Raw genomic sequence first — 22010 nt, 5'->3', positions numbered from 1 at the left:
TGAAAGACTTGAATGTACGACCTGAAACTACAGAAATCACAGGAGAAAACATAGGGGAAAGCTACATGACATTGGTCTTGGCAATGATTTCATGGATGTGACATCAAAAGCACAGGCAACAAAAGCAAAAATAAACAAGTGGGACTATATCAAACTAATAAGCTTCTGCACAGCAAAGAAAAAAATGAACAGAGTAAAGAGACAACCTACAGAATGGGAGAAAATGTTTGCAAACCATATAGCTGATAAGGGGTTAATATCTGGAATATATAAGGAACCCCTCCAACTCAATAGGGAAAATACCCCAAAAAACAAACAAACCACCTCCCCTCCAAAATACCAAATAACTCTATGGAAAAGAATGGGCAAAAGACTTGCATAGCGATTTATCCCCAAAATATGCTACATTTTATACTGTTTCTTCTTTGACTACTACTTTTTTACATGGAAACCACTTAATGATGTCACAGCTGGATTTCATAAACGTGGGAGTTCAGACTTCAGGAAAGACTTGGTCAAAGATGAGAAATAGTTCTGATTTCCAAATGCAAATCATTTCAATAGCCAAAAAAACAAAGTCCCTGGTACGATAATATGCATTCTCTCAAGAACCTTCTTTGAGTGTGTTCCAGCACAAATGTCTATCTTAAGTATTCATAGCAGATTCTAGCCAACCTCTGCATTTCCTTATTAGTCTGAAACTAAATGGCAGGAAACACCCAGGGGCACCAGTAACACTTCAGAATCTCGTGCCAATTTCAAACTGAGTAGACATAACTGTGGAGCTAGTTTCTTAATACTTTGAAAAATTCCATTGAAATGAGAGATAACAAACTTGAAAGGCAAGTACTTTTTGCATCAATAAATAAAACATCAAAGTGATTATTGAGCCAAAGACCCAAAGAACTCATGTGCAATTTTCAGTATAATAAAGCTTTGAATATGAATTCGTATGATCAGCTTGGTTTAAAAAAATAACAATTCTTTCTATTTCTGGAGCAACCTTCCTCCTAGGCAATGATACAGGCACTAATATCGCTGCACTATGCCCAGTTTTTCCCTTGTGCTTTGTTTCTGGTCATTTTTCCAGACAACAGAGAGCAAATAACTTACCTTTTCAGTTCCAATTCACTTGAAAAACACTAGGATGTTAGCGAGAATGGTGGTGATAAAAATAATTAGAAACTGATAGGAACTCTGGAAGCCCAAAGTTCTTGTGACGATGTGTAAGTTTAAGAAGACGATGCAAAGTCTCTTACCTTTAGCTGAGCCTTGTAATAACTCAAAAGAAGGCCAGAAAGTCACCGATATTGGCCTGGAGTCTGCTTTCTCCTTTTGCTGCTTGCTCTGAGCAGGTTGGGCAGAGTTGCCGTCCATGCCCTCCAGCTTTCCATGGGTGACTTGGCCCTTCCACGTTCTCTGCTTTGGGCTTCCTTGGACGTGCATTGGACAGAGGGTGGGCTTTGGAGACAAACACACTCACATTTGAATTCCTGCTCATAATAAGCTGTTTTAATTCCCAAACTTATTTATGCTTGCTGTTCTTTCTGTTGTAATTATATGTTCATTTTAAAGTTTATTTTTTTAAATGAGACAAGAACATTAACAAACAAAATAATTAAATTAAAATTATTAAAAATTTTTAAAAAGAGAGCCATTGTCTCCACGAAACCCCAAGTTGAATGTGTTGGAAAGACAACATAAGAAGTGACTTAAAAATACCACTATTGCATATAAATAATACAACTGTAAGTTACTGGTTGGGGTGGAGGGATGTAAAAATATAGAAGGAATCTGAACTCTAATGATCTCACAAGTGTCTTTAAATTCTCCCTTCTTGTTAAAGAAACCCAAACTGGAAATTGTAGGCCATGTGTGACAAGTCAGGTGTATCCAAGAAATTGGTTTTTCTATGGGAAAAAATAGTCCCTGGTCTACTATGAAAAGATTAATGAATAAATGTATGTTTATATGTCTTGAATCAAATTAAATATTCCAGGTATATTTGGATCATTGTTCATGATATTTTCACTTTATTTTACTCTTTATATTAACCTACCACCTATTACTCCCTGTGGCATGCTGGTGGCCCTACACACAGGCTTGTGAAGATTAGAAAGATGAGTGTGCATGGTGCAGACTAGCTGCCCACTCTGCTCTTACTAGAGGGTGACGTTATGCTGCTTGTCGTTGTCCGTCTTGTGACTTTGACTCCTCGCTCTTCCCCATGAGGCATTTTACTTTTGAAGCTATTACAGTACCTTGAAAGAGGTACTGTGAGAAATGCGAACAGATTAATACACTTCAAAGAGGTTGCAATTGAATATTGATGATAACAGAAATGATAATCATTTAAGACAGTGTTCAGTGCATTTTCGTAGTTATTCACTTTCAGAAAAATCTACGTACAGTCAGGTGTAGACAAAAATAATATTTATAAATTATCATTTGAATAATAATACTAATTTTATTGTGTTAAAATCATATGACATAAAATGCACCATTTTAACCATCTTAAGTGTACAATTCAATGGCATTTAGTGCATTTACAACTTTATGCAATCATTACCATTGTCTAGTTCCAGAACATTTTCATCACCCAGAAAGGAACCCTGTACTCTGTAAGCAGTCACTCCCATTGTCCCCTCACCCAGCCCTAGGCAACCGCTAATCTGCTTCTGTCTTTGTGGATTTGCCTATACTGGATATTTCATTTGAATGGACTCAGACATTGTATTGCTTTTTTTCTTCTGTTTTTTTTTTTCACTTAGCATAATGTTTTCTAGGTTCATCTATGTTGTAGATGTATCAGTACTTTTTATCCCTTTTTATGGTGGAGTAGTGTTCTACTGCATGAATGACCACATTGAGTTTGCCCATTCATTAATTGATGAGCGTCTAGGTGGTTTCCTTGCTTTGGCTATGGCAAATGGAGCTGCTATGAACATTCATATACAGGTTTTTGTTTGAATATGTTTTTTTCAATTCTTTTGAGTGTATACCTAGGAGTGGAGTTGCTATGCATAGGGTAGTTTCACATTAACTTGCTGAGGAACTGCCAGATCATTTCCACCACAGCTCCACCATTTTACATTCTCACCAACAGTGTATGAGGGTTTCAATCACTCTACATCCTTATCAACATTTGTTAGTCTCCGTTTTTTTAATTATAGCCATCCTCTTGGGTGTGAAGTAATATCTCATTATGGTTTTGATTTGCATTTCCTGAATGACTAGTGATATTAAGCATTTTTTATGTGCTTATTGGCCATTTGTGTATTTTCTTTGGAGAAATATTTATTCAAGTCCTTTACTCATTCTGAATTGGGTTGTTTGTCTTTTAGTTGTTGAGTTGTAAGGGTTCTTTATATATTCTGTATCCTAGATATTTATCAGATATATGATTTGGAAATATTTTCTCCTGTTCTGTGGGTTGTCTTTTTCCTTTCTTGATTGTGTCCATTAGCATAAAATTTTTAATTTTTAAGTCCAATTTATCTGTTTTTCTTTTGTATATTGTATGTTTGTTATTATATGTAAGAAACCATTGCCAGTTCAGGGTCATGAAGATTTTCCCCTATCTTTTCTTCTAAGAATTTTATAGTTTTAGTTCTTAAATTTGGATCTTTGATGTCTTTTAAGTCAGTTTCTATATATGGTGTGAGAGAAAGGTCCAACATCTTTCTTTCGTATGTGGATATCCAATCATCTCAGCATTATTTGTTGAAGAAACTATTCTTTTCCCATTGAATGATCTGGGCACGCTTGTTGAAATCAAGTGACAACAGATGTATGGGTTTATTTCTGAAGTCTTAATTATATTCCATGATCTATATGCATATGATCTCATCTATACTTTCATCTATGGGATATCTTTATGCTAGTACCACATTGCTTTCATTGCTGTAGCTTTGTAGTAAGTTTTGAAATTGGAAAGCGTGTGTCCTCCAACTTTGTTCTTCTTATTAAATATTGTTTTGGCTACTTGAGGTTACCTGTAATTTCATATGAACTTCCTGATTGGCTTTTGTATTTCTGAGAAAGAAAAGGCTATTGAGATCTTTGATGGGGATTGCATTGGATCTGTAGATCAGTTTGGCAAACATTGCCATCTTAACAATATTAAGTCTTCTAATCCATGAACAATAAGGTACATTCCATTTATTTAGGTCTTTAATTTCTTTCAACAATTTTTTATAGTTTTCAGTGTATAAATCTTGCACCTTCTTTGTTAAGTTTATTCTGAAATATTTTATTCTTTTTAATGCTGTTGTAATAGAATTTTTTTTCTTAATTTCCTTTTCAGATTGTTCATTGCTAGTGTACAGAAATATCACTAACTTTTTTGTGTCTCCTGGCCTCAAGCAATCCTTTTGCCTTGGTCTCCTGGAGTGCTGGGATTATAGGTGTGAACCACCATGCTTGGCCTAATCTTTTAAAATTTATTGAGATTTGCTTGTGGCCTAACATATGGCTATCCTGAATAATGCTCCATGTGTACTTCAGGTGAATATATATTCTGTTGTTTTTGTGTAGAGTGTTCTGTATATGTTTGTTAGGTCTAGTTGGTTTATAATGTTATTCAAGTTCTTTATCTCTTTATTGTGATCTTCTGTCTAGTTGTTCTACCCATTATTGAAAGTAGGGTGTTGAAATCTCCAACTATTGTTGTAGAACTGGGTATTTCTTTCTTCAATTTTGTGAATGTTTTCATCAGATATTTTGGAGCTCTGTTAAGTATGTATATGTTTATGATTATGATATCTTTTTTATGGATCAACCCTTCATCATTATATAATGTTCTTCTTTGTCTCTTGTAACTTTTATTTAAAGTCTATTTTGTCTTATATTAGTATAGAATAGACACCCCAGCTCTCTTTTTGCTAGGATTTTCTTGGAATATCTTTTTCTATCCTTTCACTTTGAACTTCTTTTATCTCTGTATCTAAAGTGAGTCTCCAGTAGACAGCACATAGTTGGAACTTATCTCTTTATCCATAATGTCAGTCTCTGACTTTTACTTAGAAAGTTTGATCCATTTACATTTAAAGTGATTACTAATAAGAAAGGACTTTCTTTTCCTATTTTAAAATTTTTTTCTGTCTTTTTTTTGTTCCTCAATTACTCCATTACTGCCTTCTTTTATGTTTAATTGACTTATAGTGAACCTTTTTTTTTATTATTTCAGCATATTGTGGGGGTACAAAAATTTAGGTTACGTATATTGCCCTTGCCCCACCCCACCCCCTGAAGTCAGAGCCTCAAACGTGCCCATCCCCTAGACAGTGTGCATTGCACTCATTATGTATGTATACACCCATCCCCTCCCCCACCCACATCTGCTCGACACCCGATCAGTGTTATTCCTGAATGTGCTCTTAGGTGATGATCAATGAAACCAATTTGATGGTGAGTACATGTGGTGCTTATTTTTCCATTCTTGGGATACTTCACTTAGTAAAATGGGTTCCAACTCTATCCAGGAAAATATAAGAGGTGGTATATCACCATTGTTTCTTATAGCTGAGTAGTACTCCATGGTACACATGTACCACATTTTATGAATCCACTCATGTATTGATGAGCACTTGGGTTGTTTCCACATCTTTGCAATTGTGCATTGTGCTGCTATAAACATTCAGGTGCAGACGTCTTTGTCATAGAATGTCTTTTGTTCTTTTGGGTAGATGCCCAATAATGGGATTGCTGGATCAAATGGTAGGTCTACCTGTATCTGTTTAAGGTATCTCCATATTGCTTTCCACAGAGGTTGCACTAGTTTTCAGTCCCACCAGCAGTGTATGAGTGTTCCTGTCTCTCCGCATCCACGCCAATATTTATTGTTATGGGACTTTTTGATAAAAGTCATTTTTACTGGAGTTAAGTGATATCTCATTGTGGTTTTGATTTGCATTTCCCTGATGATTAGAGATGTTGAGCATTTTTTCATATGTTTGTTGGCCATTCTTCTGTCCTCTTTTGAAAAATTTCTGTTCATGTCCTTTGCCCACTTTTTGATAGGGTTGTTTGATTTTTTCTTGCTGATTTTCATGAGTTCTAAATAGATTCTAGTTATCAGTCCTTTATTGGATGTGTAGCATGCAAAAATTTTTTCCCATTCTGTAGGTTGTCTATTTACTCTCATGACAGTTTCTTTGGCTGTGCAGAAGCTTTTTAATTTAATCAGGTCCCATTTATTTATTTTTGTTGTTGCTGTGATTGCCTTTGGGGTCTTCTTCATAAATTCGTTGCCTAGGCCAATGTCTATAAGAGTCTTTCCCACATTTTCTTCTAGAATTCTAAAAGTTTCACTCCTAAGGTTTAATATAGGGAACCATTTTAATTTTCTTCTCATTCTCCTTTCTATTTGTTATTTATTTTCTTAGCAGTTACCCTGAAGTTTACAATTAACATCTTAAAATTGTAACAATATAATTTGAATTAATATTCAACTTATCTTCAACAGTATACAAAAAGTCTGCTTCTATATTGCTTCACTTGCCCCCTTTTATGCTGTTATTGTCAAAAACTACATCTTTATACATTGTGTGCCTATGAACACAGATTTATAATAATTGTTTTATGTGTTTGTCTTTTAAATTATATAGAAAAAAAGGCATTACAAATAAAAAATACAATACTAGATTTTATATATACTTATGTAGTAAAGAACAGCCTTCACTGTTGTTCTTTAGTTCTTCATATGGCTTCCAGTTACTATCTAGTGTCCTTTCATTTCAGCCTTTCATTTCACTTCCCGTAGGGTCATGGGGTCTACTAGTGATGAACTCCCTTAGCCTTGTTTATCTAGACATGTCTTAATTTCTCCTTCATTTTGAAGGATAGCTTTGCCAGATTTAGAATTTTTGGTTGACATATTTTTTCTTTTTTTCTTTTAGCACTTTAAATATGTCCTCCAGCTGGCTTCTGGCCTCCATAGTTTCTAATGAAAAATAAGCTAATAATCTTATTGAGGAGCCCTTGCTTGTGACTGGTCACTTCTCTCTTGTTGCTTTCAAGATTCTCTCTTTGTCTCTGGCTTTCAACATTTGATAATGTCTCAGTGAAGATCTCTTTGAGCTTATTCTACTTGGAGTTCATTGAACTTGCTAGATATGTAGATTCATGTCTTTCATCAGATTTGGGAAGTTTGGGGCCATTACTTCTTGAAACATTCTTTCTCCCCCTTTCTCTTTAATCTCCCCTCAAATATGATTTCTGTCTCTTTCTTTTTCTTCTCCCCTTCTGGGACTTTCATTATGCATATGTTGGTTAGCTCTATGGTGTCCCACATGCCTCTTAGGCTCTATTCACTTTTATTCATTCTTTTTTCTTTCTTCTCCTCAGAATAGATAATTTCAACTGACATATCTTCAAGATCGCTGATTTTTTTCTTCTGCTTTCTCAAATATGCTGTTGAACTGACCTAGTGTACTTTTAATTGTACTTATTGTATTTTTCAGCTCCAGAATTTGATTTGGTTCCTTTTTATTATTTTTATCTCTTTATTGTCAGTCTCTATTTGGTGATATATCATTCTCTTTGTTTCCTTTACTTCTTTGTCCACACTTTCCTTTAGCACTTTGAGCATATTTAAGACAGTTGATTCAACATCTTTGTCTAGTAAAATCAATGTCTGGCTTTCCTTAGGGACAGTTTCTATTATGGCTTTGTTTTTTCATGTAAATGGGCCCTACTTTCTTGTTTCTTTGCATGCCTCACAATTTTTGTTGTGAGTTGTATATTTTGAATATTATAATGCAATAACTCTGGAAATAAGATTCTCCCCCACCCCCATCTAGGGTTTGTTGTTTCTGCCTGTTGTGGGTTGGAGTGGTTTGTTTAGTAACATTTTTTTTTTTTTTTTGAGACAGAGTCTCACTCTGTCACCCAGGCTAGAGTGCCATGGCATCAGCCTAGCTCACAGCAACCTCAAACTCCTAGGCTCAAGTGATCCTCCTGTCTCAGCCTCCTGAGTAGCTGTAACTACAGGTGTGTGCCACCACACCTGGCTAATTTTTTCTACTTTTAGTTATCTGGCTAATTTCTTTTTATTTTTAGTAGAGACGGGGCCTTGCTCTTGCTCAGGCTGGTCTCAAACTCCTGACCTCAAGCAATCCTCATGCCTCAGCCTCCCTGAGTGCTGGGATTACAGGCATAAGCCACCATGCCCAACCTGTTTGGTAACATTTTCCAAGCTGTTTTTATAAACAGTACGTTCTTCCTTGCATATGGTCACTGAAGTCTCTATTCCATTAGCTTAGCTATTAGCTAGTAATTTGACAGATTTCCATAAGTGCCTGGAGCTAAAGCAAACAAAGAAAAAACTCCTGGGTTTTCAGATTAACTTTTGTTGGGGCACTTATTCCATGGTTAGCCAGGCTGTTTACAACTCTGCCTTAGCCTTCACCTCCTACATACACAGAGCATAAAGGTCAGCCAGAGGTGAAAGCTTAGGGTCTTCGTGGGTCTTTTCTAAACATATTTCCAGCCCTGGGAATTCTAGATTCCTTGGTATGCAGGGGAGCTTTTCAAAGCCCTTGTTCCCCTGTGTATCTCCTTCCCAAGCCTCTTTCTTCCCAGGTATTTTGGTCTGCCTGATGCTTGCCCTTTAGTGGCTGCTGCTAGTATACTTGCCTTTAAATGCATTTGACAAATGCTGCTTGGGAAGCCACCTGGCCGTGAGAAAGCTTGAAGGTGGGCAAAACAAAGTTTAGCCCCATGGGCCAATCCTTTAGGGACCCATCAGGCAGGTCAATGCCCATATATGCAATTCTCTAAGAACAAGGCCCCACAGTGCACCTTCCAGCCTCAGCAAACTGCACCACAAATGCAGGCCCTGTATTCATGGCTGCTGCCATGCTGAGGAGGGGAGGATCCTGGAACAGTAAGTCAAAGTAGTACTACCATCTCTTACCAAATTTCAGCAGCTTCTTTCTTTTTAAACTATTCTCCTTGTTGTTGTAAGTTTTTTTTTTTTTTTGTTAGATTCCAGAGATCCGAAAAAGTAAATTCTGACAGGTCTCCGTTGCTTTAGTGGAGGGAGGTGGTTTTGGAGTTCCCTATTCCACTATTTTTAGTCATATAATAATGTTTTAACCTAAACTTGTATAGAATCGTCATTCCCATTTGATACTTAATAGCACAATTTATGCTGATCTCAGAAGAATATCTCTGATGCAGAATCTATCCTGTGCTGACAGCCCAAGGCCTTGCTAAAGCTCTAGACCAAATTTTCTGTGTATTTTTCATTATGGGCACTGAAACGTGGTCTACTCCATATATTTTTTAAAATACTTGATTGCAGTGGGAATGTAAATTAGGACAACAACTGTGGAAAACAGTATGAAGGTTTCTCACAAAACTAAAGACAGAATTTCCATATGATCCAGCAGTCCCACTACTGGGTATTTATCCAAAGGAAAGGAAATCAGTATATCATAGGAGACTTTAATACAAAGTACATCAAAAGATACCCTGATATCAAAGGGATACCTGAACTCACATGTTTATCGCAGCACTATTCACAATAGCAAGGATGTGGAATCAACCTAAATGTCCACCAACAGATAAATGGATAAAGAAAAGATGGTGTGTGTGTGTGTGTGTGTGTGTATACACACGTATGTATACACACACAATGGAATACTATTTTACCATAAAAAAGGAATGAAATCATGTCATTTGCAGCATCATGGATAGAACTGGAGGTCATTATGTTAAGTGAAATAACCTAGACACAGAGAGACAAATTCCACATGTTCTGTACTCATATGTGTGAGCTAAAAAACTTGATCACATGGAGATAGAGAATAGAATGATATATACCAGATGCTGGAAAGGGTGTGAGGTGGGAGGGGAGAGGAAGAGAGGTTTATAAATGGGTACAAACTCACAGATAGAAGAAATAAGTCATAATAAGGTTGATAGCAGACTAGGGTGACCATAGTTACCAACAATATATTGTATATTTCAAAATAGCTAGAAGAGAGGACCTAAAATGTTCCCAGCACATAAAATGATATATTCAGAAATCATATATTCAAGGCAATGGATACCCCAAATACCCCGATTTGATCGTTATCCATTCTATGCATGTAAAAAAATGCTCACACATACCCCCTAAACATGTGAAAATTATGTATCAATAAAAGAAAAAGCCCCCAAAATTCTTGATTCTTGATCACCTCAAAATAAAATCTGTGTATTTATTTATTGACCAGGTCTTAAAATTCTCCTTATTCCAATAAATTTTAGGATATGTTTCTTTAAAATAACATGTTTACAAACAGCGAACTGGAGACTAATACTGTTTTACTGGGTTCCACCTCTCAGAAAAGACTCAAGAACAACTGTTGGGAAGGGGGAGCTCTTTACAATTGTCAGATTATTTTTGGCACATTTGGAAGACCTGTGACTTCACAACCTTGGCCCATAACCTGTGATTCTACAACCTTATTACCAAACACTATGGTAAAATAAAAGCAACTCTCATGCAAAATTCTGCTGCACATACCAACATTGCCTAACAAACAAATACAAACACAGTTATTCAATCTGTTCTTGTAAGGTCTGTGAAATCCCAGCATTGTTCTTCATGCTAATTTCATGGCCTAACTGCTTTCTACTAGGAGTCATGCTAAAATGCAGCGGCAAGTGCAGGTTAGCTAATCCTCGATGGCATGACCTAAATCAATTATTCTGGAGTTCAATATCTATTTTGGTAGTTATTCACCACTTTTTACATGACCAACATTAAGTAAACCAACCAATGAGGCTAAGCCCTTCCACTACTTAAGATCAGCAAATATGTTACAACGAATAGAGGGTTTTACACTCAAAGAAATCTTTGAGTCTGGTCCTACCCCACACCCAATGCAGTGATCCTCTTAATGCTGTGACTTATAGAAGATGTCCAGTGTCAGCTTGAAGACTCCCAGGGACATCTCTCCAACCTCCAAGGCATCTCATTCCATTTTCAAAGACTTGTAATTCTTAAGAAGGTCTTCCTCATATTGGGCTGAAATCAGTCTGCTTTCATCCATGGGCCTAGTTCTACCAGAATAAATTAGATTCTTCCTTCACTTGTAAGCTTCCAAAGAACTGTTCTCCCTGCTGTTTCGAAGGTTAAGCTTTCTGAGTCCTTCACACTTTCCTAGGACCATGTGGACACTGGTGCTCTAAGTCACTGCTCCAGTTTGCTCCTGTGGTCAAGCTCCAGTTTGATAAATTAATGTTTCTCTGAAAATTCTGAATAAAACATCATAAATGTATGTGAATCAATGAAAATACTATCAGTACTACTGTTTCCCTTATCCCGGACCTGTTCTGACAGAATAAATGAGTTATAGTTTTTAAAATAAAACTTACATTCATTTTTGGAATTGGTACCTTTAAAGATTTAGACATCAAGGTTGTCTCTTTTATGTTACATGATACAGAAATGCAAAGATTCAATGAACCCTTGGTATAAGAACTTGAGAAGATTCAAAGTTTTTCACAAATAATTTATATATATACTTGTCTCTATCTGGAAGCTATTCCAATGCAACATCAGCTTTCCCTCCCTCTGGTCTGGAATCTAGGGTACGCATCATACATAATTCACAAAATAACAGATACTGCATGAAGATACTTGTTAAAATATTTTCCCTTTGACAGATCCAGCATTTATCAAAGCTCACGGAAGATACTTATTTGCAATGGAAGAACCAGATGAGTCTACAGGGCAAGATGTTAGGACACGTCAGGAGGCCTGCTGGAGCCAGGACCCCTGTGTTTTATTTCCAGGAAGGACCAAGAATCTTCAAGAGTTAGACATTTTTTCCAGGGAGGATAAGGTGGAGAACATCACCTTAGTCTGATAGCAAGTGGGAGTATTTAGAGCAAAGGAGTGGGCTATAAACTTATGTTTTCATTATCTTAGTGCTTTATTTTTGTGCTTTTCAATGGTTGACCTGTATTCTTGGCTTTGATCTTATTACATTAGTTTATGTTTTATGGTTACATTGTTTGAGTTCTTTAAGTTGCAATCAGCATTTCTTTATTTACTTATTTATATTCCACTTTGTTCCAGAAATGATTCAAGGCAGCTTACGGAAATACCTACAATTCAACAAGACCAAATAGAATATAAAAATAGCTGAGTGCATCTGGACAGCCAGAAGGCAGGGCTGTAAGAATAGGAGCAGCCCAGCTGTGGTCCTGGTGTACTGAAGATGTGCTGTCAAATCTCGAACCCAGCTAGACGGGAGCCATATTTAACTTAACGTCAGGATTTTTAGACGCTACAGTGGTAACATGGCTTAAAATTTCACATGACTTGAACAAGTTAATTGCTCAGGAAAATAACGGTTTCTGGCAGCAGAAAGCGATTTCTCCTTGGGAAACGTATTCAATAAAGAGGAATCTGCTGTTTGTTCCCCAGCGTGGTGCACCCCTTGCAGCCAAGAACGTGGGTGCTGGACAGTCTTCGCAGCCGCTACTGACCCGGAGGCCATGCGGTGCATCTTTTAGAAGGATGCCAGTGCACATACCCACGTCTGCCCCACATTCAGTCCTAGTGTGGACATTTTCAGTTAAATTTACAACCCTGGGCCCGACTGAAATGAGCCTTCCCTACTCCAGGGATCTTTACAAAACATAATTCTCTTATTTGCACGCACCTTTGATGTATGTGGCTTTTATGTTGAATTACTGTTAAACGCAGTGATCTTCCTGCCCAGGGCTTGGTGTCGCAAAATTTGACTTTCATCCTTCAGTTAAATCTAATTAAGCAAATTAACTGAAGGAACTTCCCATAAAAATGAGATGTTATTATGTGCTAATGAAAGGCAGATTGATGGAGCAAGTCTCCTAGTTACACAAGTCATAAACTCCCAGGCTCCTTCCCATCAAAGGGTCTCAGTTGTCTGTCCCCAGAGCTTTCAGGCAATTATGGTACACTATTATTAGGTGTCAATAAATGCTCAAAGGATGCAGTGTGTGTGCAAAGAGTATGTTTTGCTGGATATCTGATGTGATGATTTTTGTTAAGCCTATCCGAGTTTAAAACTCTAAATTGCTCTACTTCTGTATAGCAATACCATTTATTGTGTAACCTTCAGGTGGAAGGGTCCTTGACTTTTAAAATACATATCCAAGGATGTTCTCAGATACACTGTTGCTGGGGAGGAGTAGGGGTGGGTGGCCACGAGGGAGCTTACCTTACTGTCCAAAGCCTGGGAGGGTCTTGGTGTGGCCAGCCTTGTGCCTCTCTCTCCATTGAAGTTAATCATGGCAGCGTCTCCCGCCTTCGTGTCAGCTCTCACAAACTATTGGGAGTGGAGAGTCATTTATTCCAGGGTCCCCCTGACTAGCCAGGCTACCCCTGATCAATGCCAGCGGACCACAATGGAGTGGCTGGAGTCAGGCAGATCTCAGCATTAGAACACTAAGGATGAGAATTCTTACTTCACTCGGCCACAGCCCATTCCCTTGTGCTGCCCAGGGAGTGAGAGGCCTTCAGATGGGCCCTCACATGCTGCCCTCTCCTAACTTCTCTCTCTGTCTTCAGTTCTCCCTTATCTTTTTGCAGAGGGATTTTTTTAAAGTCCTAAATCCAGGCCTACATCTCTGGGAAATATGTCCCTGCTCTCTCCTTAAGAGATGTGCGTGTGTGTCTCTGTTTATAGGGTGTGTGTGTGTGTATATGTCCGTGTGTGTCTGTGTGTGTGTGTGTTGGGCGGGGGCTTCCTCTGGGTCTTTGCCTTTGTCTTTCAAACTAGCACCTGAGCTTTGGGGCAGGCTCCTTCTTCGCTAGCTCACAGCCTGCTCCCAAACAGGAGATGGGCTGTGGCCTTATAAATGGTTCACAAAAGCGTCCTCCCCGACCTCCTCAGCTCCCGCGCCAGCCGAGCTGAGGCTGATGTCACCGCTAGCAGCAATAGTCCCACGGCCAGGCACAACAGGATGAGCATTCTTCCTTTTCTTTTCTTTTCATTGTGGTTTTTAAGAAGCATTTGACCCTTCCCTGGAATTGCAAGAATCAACCCCAAATATTCTTTTTTCAGAATTTCTAATCACGTTACTTTCTTAATTTTCTTCTCCCAATAAAAGTGTCTCCTCAGTTCATATTCGTGTAATTACTATAGCCACACATAAATAGCCATCAGTCAAAACGGATCATTCTAGAGAACCACCTCCACGTGTGAAACACACCAAAGGGTTACCCGAATAGATCTTTCCTCCTAATTCTTATCTTACTAATCCTCAACCTTTTCTGCCAACTTTTCAAGCTTGGGGACGGCGCTGTGACATGCTGTAAGGCACACCTGCTCAGTAGACACGCGCAGTCCTGTTTGTGCAAGGCGCTGTGCTGGTTGCTCCAGGTTCACGTCTGCTCGGGTGCAGGGGGCGCTCTCGGCACCAGGGCCCAGGCTCTTGACAGCCCATGCTCGGCCTGTGAGTCTTTCCTTAGAACATCACCTCCCCCACCTTTCCCTGAGCTGTTTGGGATCCTGCTCATGCCCAGCCTCCCTAACACCCCCCGTGCCTTCCTCCTGGTGGGGTCCCTCTTTCTGGAAGCACTTTTCCATATGTGATATTTGTAATTTTTAAAAACGTGATTTATTATTTATCTCTTTCGCTCAAAAGTGAGCTCCTTGCCCGACTTGTCCCCTGCTGTTGCCCTTGGCAGGTCTCAGTACCTTGCACGTGGAACACTTTTGACAAAATATGTTCTGATGAATAAGTACACATTGGATGTGTCATCTGGTTCCCCCACTGAGCTTAAAGCCCAGCTTCATTAAAAACTGCTCTAGACAGAATTCAAAGTTACAGAATATTACAAAATTTGAACAGAGAGTAAACAGGTTTCATCATAGCTCTGGCAGAACTTTAGCTTCAAAACTCTTGTGATTCAATTCAAAATATTCAGTTTTGTAAAAAACCAAATAGACTTTTCCCCCTAATATGAATGTTACTCTAATTCTCTATTTAAAACTAGTGTCCGGAGAAAAGTTAAATCGTAAATGCTCCTCTGTGCAAAAAACATCGAATGCTTGCTTAAGAATCAGAAAGGGCATGCTTTACTCAGGATACAGAAAAAAGAATTCTGTCTGGGAAAATTAGATACAGTACAGATAGTCCCAGCCACACATGGGAAGATCTATGTCTTCTTCGTTCAATGCCTGAACAGCAAGGCAGCCAAAGCTCTTGGTACTGTGAACATCAAAAGACAGACAGACCCCTTCCTGGAGCTTCACTCAGACTGGCTGGTGCCCAGAACTGGTCTCTGGGAGCTGAGGGTGCCAACTTGGCCCCCCTGATGTGGAAGCCAGTCCAGGGCAGGAGGCCACACTAATAGTAAAGGCTTCTGATGACAACCGAAGAGTCTTGGTAAATGGATAAAGAGGTTAAATTCGCTAAGTCTTGCCATGTTCGTAAATTTGTATTTTTAATAAATAAGAGATAGAAAATGATAATTCAGTGAGAGGATTGATGTGAGAACCTATTTTGAATATTAAAGATATGCCCTGTAGTCAAAACTAGAAGTCATCTGTTGTTCAGTCCATATCTAAATTATAGGTCCAGTCTTGAACTTAAAAATCTAAGCCATAAAATTCAAGTTCTGTAATGGTAAACGCCACAGTTTAAAGAATGATTCTGGAAGCGAAGCCTAAGGATGGGTTGGAGGAGGCAGACTTGCTAGGTGCACTGCTGCTGTCTCCTCACCTGGCCCCGTGGAGGGGACTCTTATCCGTCTGTGGGATCACACTGAACCCCAGAAATGGAGGGAGTTAAAGCAAGTCATTGTAAGGGTAGAAACTCTTCCTGGACCGTCTGCAAACACTACATCCTTATCGTGGTCCCGTGTGTCTGTGTGGCACTTGGCGTCTTGCACGTAGTCCACTGGCTGGAAATCGCCAGCCCATGTGTCATTCTGTCCCTAGAACAGTAGCTGGCGTGTGGCAGAAAGCCAACCGGGGCAACTAGAGGCTGCGCAGAGAGTGTCCTTCTGCAGGTACGAGGTCGGCGGGGAGGATTCCGGGGGAACGTTGGCGGTGTGCGCGACGGCTGCGGTGCGGAGGGGGCAAGCCGGAGGAGGGCAAGCCGGAGGGGCGAGGCAGGGGAAAGCCGACGCCAGGAAACAGGAGAACCATGGGGCTCAGAGCAGGGAAGTTGGGGCTTGGTTTCTACATGGGACTCGGGGAGGCCAGATGGCTCCATGGGCGTCCTAAGCTGTCCCTCTAAGGGAACAGAGCAGGCTTGGAAGGGCCAGCGCAAGAACTGAACCGCCGGGGCCAGCTTTGCCTGGGAACACGTGAGTGCAGCCTGGAACTCTCTCCTCTCCCTTGTTTTGCTTTCTTACTTTTTATTTTAGCTATTCCTCCCTTTTCTCAAGTAGTTCCAAAGGGCCTATAGGGAAGGCACCTCATTCAAAAGTATTTGTGCTGGACCTGGGAACTTGACTGACGTTGAGATTCCCCGTTAGACCCAGAGGCAGATGGTGAGAAATAGAATAAATCTCTAAGGCAAAGGCTCCCCGCCCAGCCTGGCCTTCCTCCCCAGCCCCACCAGCCAGCGCGGCAGGGGCAGCACACAGGGGCTGGGGTCCCACTGTCCGGAGTTGGCACATTTTCTTCCATCAGTGGAGAACGGCCAAAACAAGGGGGGGTGTGTGACCACACAGTGACATCTGTGTTTTCAGAAGGTTGTGCCGCAGAGAGGATGATGGCTTGAACAGGGGCCAGGCCACGGCAGGATGACTAACCAGTAAGCGCGGGTTGACCGGTCGACCAGCAGGCCTGGTGAGAGAAGGTGCGGGGAGGGCTCGGACAGAGTGCAGCGGACCTGCATGCGGAGATCAAGGGTCTTGGGACACCGAATTTTGTGAGTTCACTACACTGAGAGTACTTTCTTTCCTAATATTACCAGTGTCTCGGCGGTCCTAGCAAGTCCACCGTCATCATGGGACATGGCCCCTAAATACTTGTGCCCAAAAGATAAGGTCAGTTGGGGCCCTGGGGCCTGTGAGTGGCCCGGGCATCAACAGCTGCATTTCGAGAGGCTCTCTTAGGCCACCGTGCCTTCTTTAAACCCAATTGTGTTTAGTTACCTGCTGCATTTACGTAGTCAGGGAGATTTACAGGCAAACAAACAAACAAACAAAAGACGACTTGGAGCTTCGAGGTCCCGGAATGCAGGGGCAGCACGTCCGTTTGCTGAGAGCAGATGTGTTCATGGCCGGGCCGGCACTGGCAGGGCTTAGTGGCTCTCCTGCACCTGACTCGCTCAGGCGAGGGAGGATTTGCAATCCTGAAGCCAGTGGGCTCCACGCAAGTCAGCTGCCAGGGTTTCAGTGTCTTCTGTGAGCTTGGAGAGGATTCTCTGCTCACGTTTCCAGTAAACTGTCTAGAAGATAATAAAAACAGCAGGAATGGTAACAGCTACTGCTTACTGACTGTTCACTATGTGTCAGCTCTGGGCTGGGTGTCTTGTGGGCATTATTTGCAAAACTGACAATAGCTCCACAAAGTAGGCATTTAGTATGTTTATCTATTGCTGCTTAACAAACTATCCCAAAGCTTAGTGCATTGAAACAACAATTTGTTATTGTATCTCTTGATAGTGTGGATGAGGAATTCAGACAGGGCACTGTCAGAGGAGCTTGGCTTGGTGATGTCTGAGACCTCTGCTGGCTCCAACAGCAGCTGTAAGAGGGAGGGGAGCTGGGCATCTCCCTCTCTCCACTCGCAGACCCCCTACTGGGTAGCTTAGGCTTCCTCCCGTCATGGCGGCCTCAGGGGAGCCAGACTGTTAAGGGCTCCCAGAGCATGGGTTTCATGCTTCCAGAAGTGGGAGCTGCCTGTGCCCTGAGGTTGGCACAGCACCTTTTCCTGTGTGTTCTGTGGTCAAAGCAGTCACAAAACCCACCTGGATTCCAGAAGAGGGGACAGAGACTCCACCTCTCAGTGGGAGGAGGATCAGAGATTTGGCTACCACCTTTAATCTACCACGTTAGTATTATTCCTATTTTATAGAAGAGGAAACTAAAGTGGAAAGAAGCCAAATAATTTATGTCTTATAAGAAAAACAGCTGAGGCTTGAAAGTATGACCCACTCTAATCCTTTTCTCTTTCCAGTATACAGCCCTGCTCTCTCAAAGTACGGACAAGTGGTCTAATAAGGTAAGACCTGTTGGGGGACAAACCACCAAACCACTCTTCTGACAGGGAACAATTCATAGCAAAAAAAAAAAAAAATGCCACCTTCATTTTATACTTTGTATAACTGACTCAAAGGCCCAGTCCAATATACAGCCATGGACTCTAAACCTTCTCTGCAGTCTCAGAGGTCGTTCAAGGTAAAAGAAGAGGAAAAAAACACAAATGAATAAAATCACAAATTTAAATGAGAAGTACCTGGCTCAGGGTTGGTTTCTTTCCCCAGAGGATAGAAATATATTTACATTATGAAATAAGCTGGAATCCAATGGGAACCCCTTGTTATTATTAGATTTCCTCTTGAGAAGGATTTATAAATGAAAACACAACTTGCTATTTTAGTATTTTGTTTTTCAGGGCAGAAAAACCCTTTGCAAAAACAAATTTAAAAGGAAAAACTTATCCATTTCAAGCACTTGTTTATTTTCTTATTTGCCAGGCTAAAACTGTCCTTCTTTCATCTCTGCTTTTGTTGGGGGCTGGAGAAAAGAGGGTTTTCGTTTTGTTGCATTTTCCCCTTTCTCCAAATCTGGAAGGTCTCTTTTCATCCGCGGGCGGTACTAAATCTTTCCTTGTCCACAAAAGCATTTCTGGACCCACACCCGCCTGTGGCCATAACTGCAGGCCAAGAGCTCCCCGCAGTGGGGGACAGGGAAAGACAAGATGAGGGAAGTCAAGTTGGTGGCCACTGACGTGCCATCCAGGGGCCCTGTGAACTGTGTGGCCGTGGTCCTGCTGTGTACCTACCAGCCCTCTGCTCCATGCTCAGTTGTATCTTTTTTAGCATTGGCCCATGATAGCGTTGTGATTCTGTCTCCTCTGCTACACAAGAATCTTAAGGAAAAGGGTCCTGTAGCTGCTTTTGCAATCCTAATACACTCCGTGGGCTTTGAGAACTTCATGTCCCAGACCGTTCATGCTTTTTCACCGTTCATGCTTTATCAACATTTATTTATTTATGGTTTCGCAAGTAGAGGGGAGTTGCAAGAGATGTGTTCCTGAAGATTTTCAAACATAATTCAAGCATTGCATAATTTTAGACCTATCTTGGCAGAGGGAGTCACACGCTGGTTTGCTAGCGAAGTGGCCCTCCTCTCCCTCACTCCCCTGCAGCCTCACTCTCTCCCCGTGTCCTCTGGAATGGGCCAGGCACACACATGACACTCCCCAAACATGCTGCTGCCTTTTACAGCAACTCTCTGTCCAGAAAGCCCAGAACTCAGGCCACCACTCCCTTTAGGTCTCTATTCAATTGTCACCTGCCTTTGAAGAAACTCTCCCTAACCTGACATGTGCGCTGTCCCATCCTCACTTCCTCCCTTATTTCCCCAGAACTCTGATCTCCTGTCACACTCTGTCTACACTGCTTCCGGCTTATTGCTCCCCCCAACCCACACCCTTCCTCACTGGCATGAAAGCTGCACGGGCCCCAGGTGGGGGCCTGTCTGCTGTGTTCACAGCTGTGGAGGACAACAGCTGCCCGGCACAGGAGGCCGCTGCACGCATGCTGGTGGAACGAACGCCTGAGGAAGGGACAGCACAAACCCAGCCCGCAGCTCATTATTCCTGACAGCTCCAAAGTGTGCAATTCTTGAGGAATTTTTAATTTGGAAGGTACATGTTATTTTAAAATTTTCATTAATGAAGGTAGGCATGAGTAATATTTTATTTTGTGTTATTTCAAATTTGCCTAATTTATGTGTACAAAATGTGACTACACGAATATATTCTCCTTGAAAGAAAATGATTATATTTAAGGCTAAAGTCCTTTTCACGGGTATACCTATGGTGTATGTTTTTAAAAAAAGAACATTTATAGGTTGGAACTAGGCTATCTGCGAGTAGTCTAATGAAACATACGATAGGATGCCACTAAGCCAATTCAGCAAATTGGTTTTATCTTTTACTCAAAGATAACTAGCAAAGCAAGTTCTGTATCTTTCTCTTTAAAAATAATACTCTTCAAAACAATTGAGTTCATTAACGTGGATGTAACAGAGATCTCTGGTTAAGCACTTTGAACGCATCAGCTCTTCCCAGCTTCGCTGTACTCAGGCAACGCTGCTTAGCTGTGTGTACAAAGTAGCGAGTGAGATCACTTTTATGTGGAAAGTTCAGTTATGAATGCGAAATGTGGCCAGAATCTGGCTCGGTAATCCCACGTAGCAGTAACCACTTCTGCCTGGATGGCCTGTGGCTTGTACAGGCGTGTGCACGTGGTGCCACCGTGTGTTCGAGGGAGAGAACCACAGACTCCCAGCGAGGACAGAGAGAAGTCTCCTCTTCTTACTGGCATGCAGGTCTTCCCAGTAGAACACGCTCGTTAGATCAGTCAGGGATGCTTCTTTCTCATTTTTCATTTGCTAACTTACTTCAGTCAAAGCTAATAAACTTCCAACTCTAATCTTTCAATTGTTATTAAAATTTCAAACTAGGTAAGTAGCACAGTACCAGGACTGCAGTAAATACACTGTGATTTTTTTCCTTAATAACACTTGAACATCTATAATTTGTCCGTGTAACTAAGCAGAGGTGTTGTGTGAGTTGTTATTAAACTACTACAAAACAGAGACCATTTTTCATTCCATTACAGTGGGCCAAGTGTAGATTTTGTAGTCAGATGGTTCTGGGTTCAAGTCCCTACCTCCCCATTGACTGGCCCTGTGACCTTAGGCAAGGTGCTTAGCTTCTCCGGGCCTCAGTCTGCTCATGTATGAAATGGGATAATAATAGTTGTTCTGAAGCACTCAGCAGAGTTTCGGGAAAATGGTTACCAGGGTTCCCGGAGTGTAGTGGGGTCTTAGCTGTTGTCCTCCATCAGGTGCCTGGAAGTTAAGGCAGGCTCTGAGGTGCGGGCTCCACTCCCAGCTCTGCTAGCACCCACCTCGTCCCCACTGAGGCAGGGACAACTGTGTCCTGGCTGTGTTGAAGCCACGCTGTGGTCAGGTAACACCAGTCTGTGCTGTCCTCTGCTGAGGTGAGAGGACTGGCTCCAGTGGGTGTGGCCCGATTGGTCCTCCTCCCCTTTCACACATTCGCTCTTTTACTGTTTTTGAAATTCATTTGAAAAGAAGAAGAAATTAAAAATAAAGATACTGTGAAAGGTTAGAGCAGGAGAGACTGAGGCAAAGGTGGGGAAAGCCCAGGTACCTGGTATGATGAGAAGTATCAGAGCCGGCGTGGCCAGAGTGGACGAGAGACGGCAGGTGTGTGGGAGGGGCTGAGGTCAGCTCAGGTCTGGGAGGCCATTGCCAGTCCCTGGAGGCTTCCAAGCCAAGAGTGACATGTTGTGATCTGTTTGAACAGTGTCCTCTAGCTGCTGGCTCAAGAATCACACAGGAGGACACAGATGGGCAGGGCAGGAAGGGCCTCTTCACCAGAAGGCTGGCGTGGTAACAGGCCCTGGGGACTCCTGCCAGCAGTGGCTGTGAAGGGGGAGAAGAGTTTCATTCTGGGCACCTTTCGGAGGTGGAGTCAACAGAATTTCCTACAGATTGGTTGTGGTGTGTGAGAGGAAGAGAGCAGTGGAGGATGACTCCGAGGGTCTGGGCCGTGAGAAGGATGAAGTTGCCATGAACCAACGTGGTGGGACTGAAGGGAGAGCAGGCTTGGGAAGGCCATGCCTGACATCTCAGACGTCCCTGCGGGGCTGCTGGGCGGGCACTGGGCACAGGAATCTGGAGAAAGAATTCTCCATAGCAATCTCAGAGAGGTTGAGGGGTGATTTTTTAAACCAATGTATTTGTTAATACTTCACCAAAAAAAAAAAAAAGATACCAATCATAATGGCTTCTATTGGTTTTC

The sequence above is a fragment of the Lemur catta genome, chromosome 16, assembly GCF_020740605.2.
Source record: "Lemur catta isolate mLemCat1 chromosome 16, mLemCat1.pri, whole genome shotgun sequence".
In the NCBI taxonomy this organism is placed as follows: Eukaryota; Metazoa; Chordata; class Mammalia; order Primates; family Lemuridae; genus Lemur; species Lemur catta.
Note: the sequence above shows the minus strand (reverse complement) of the source record.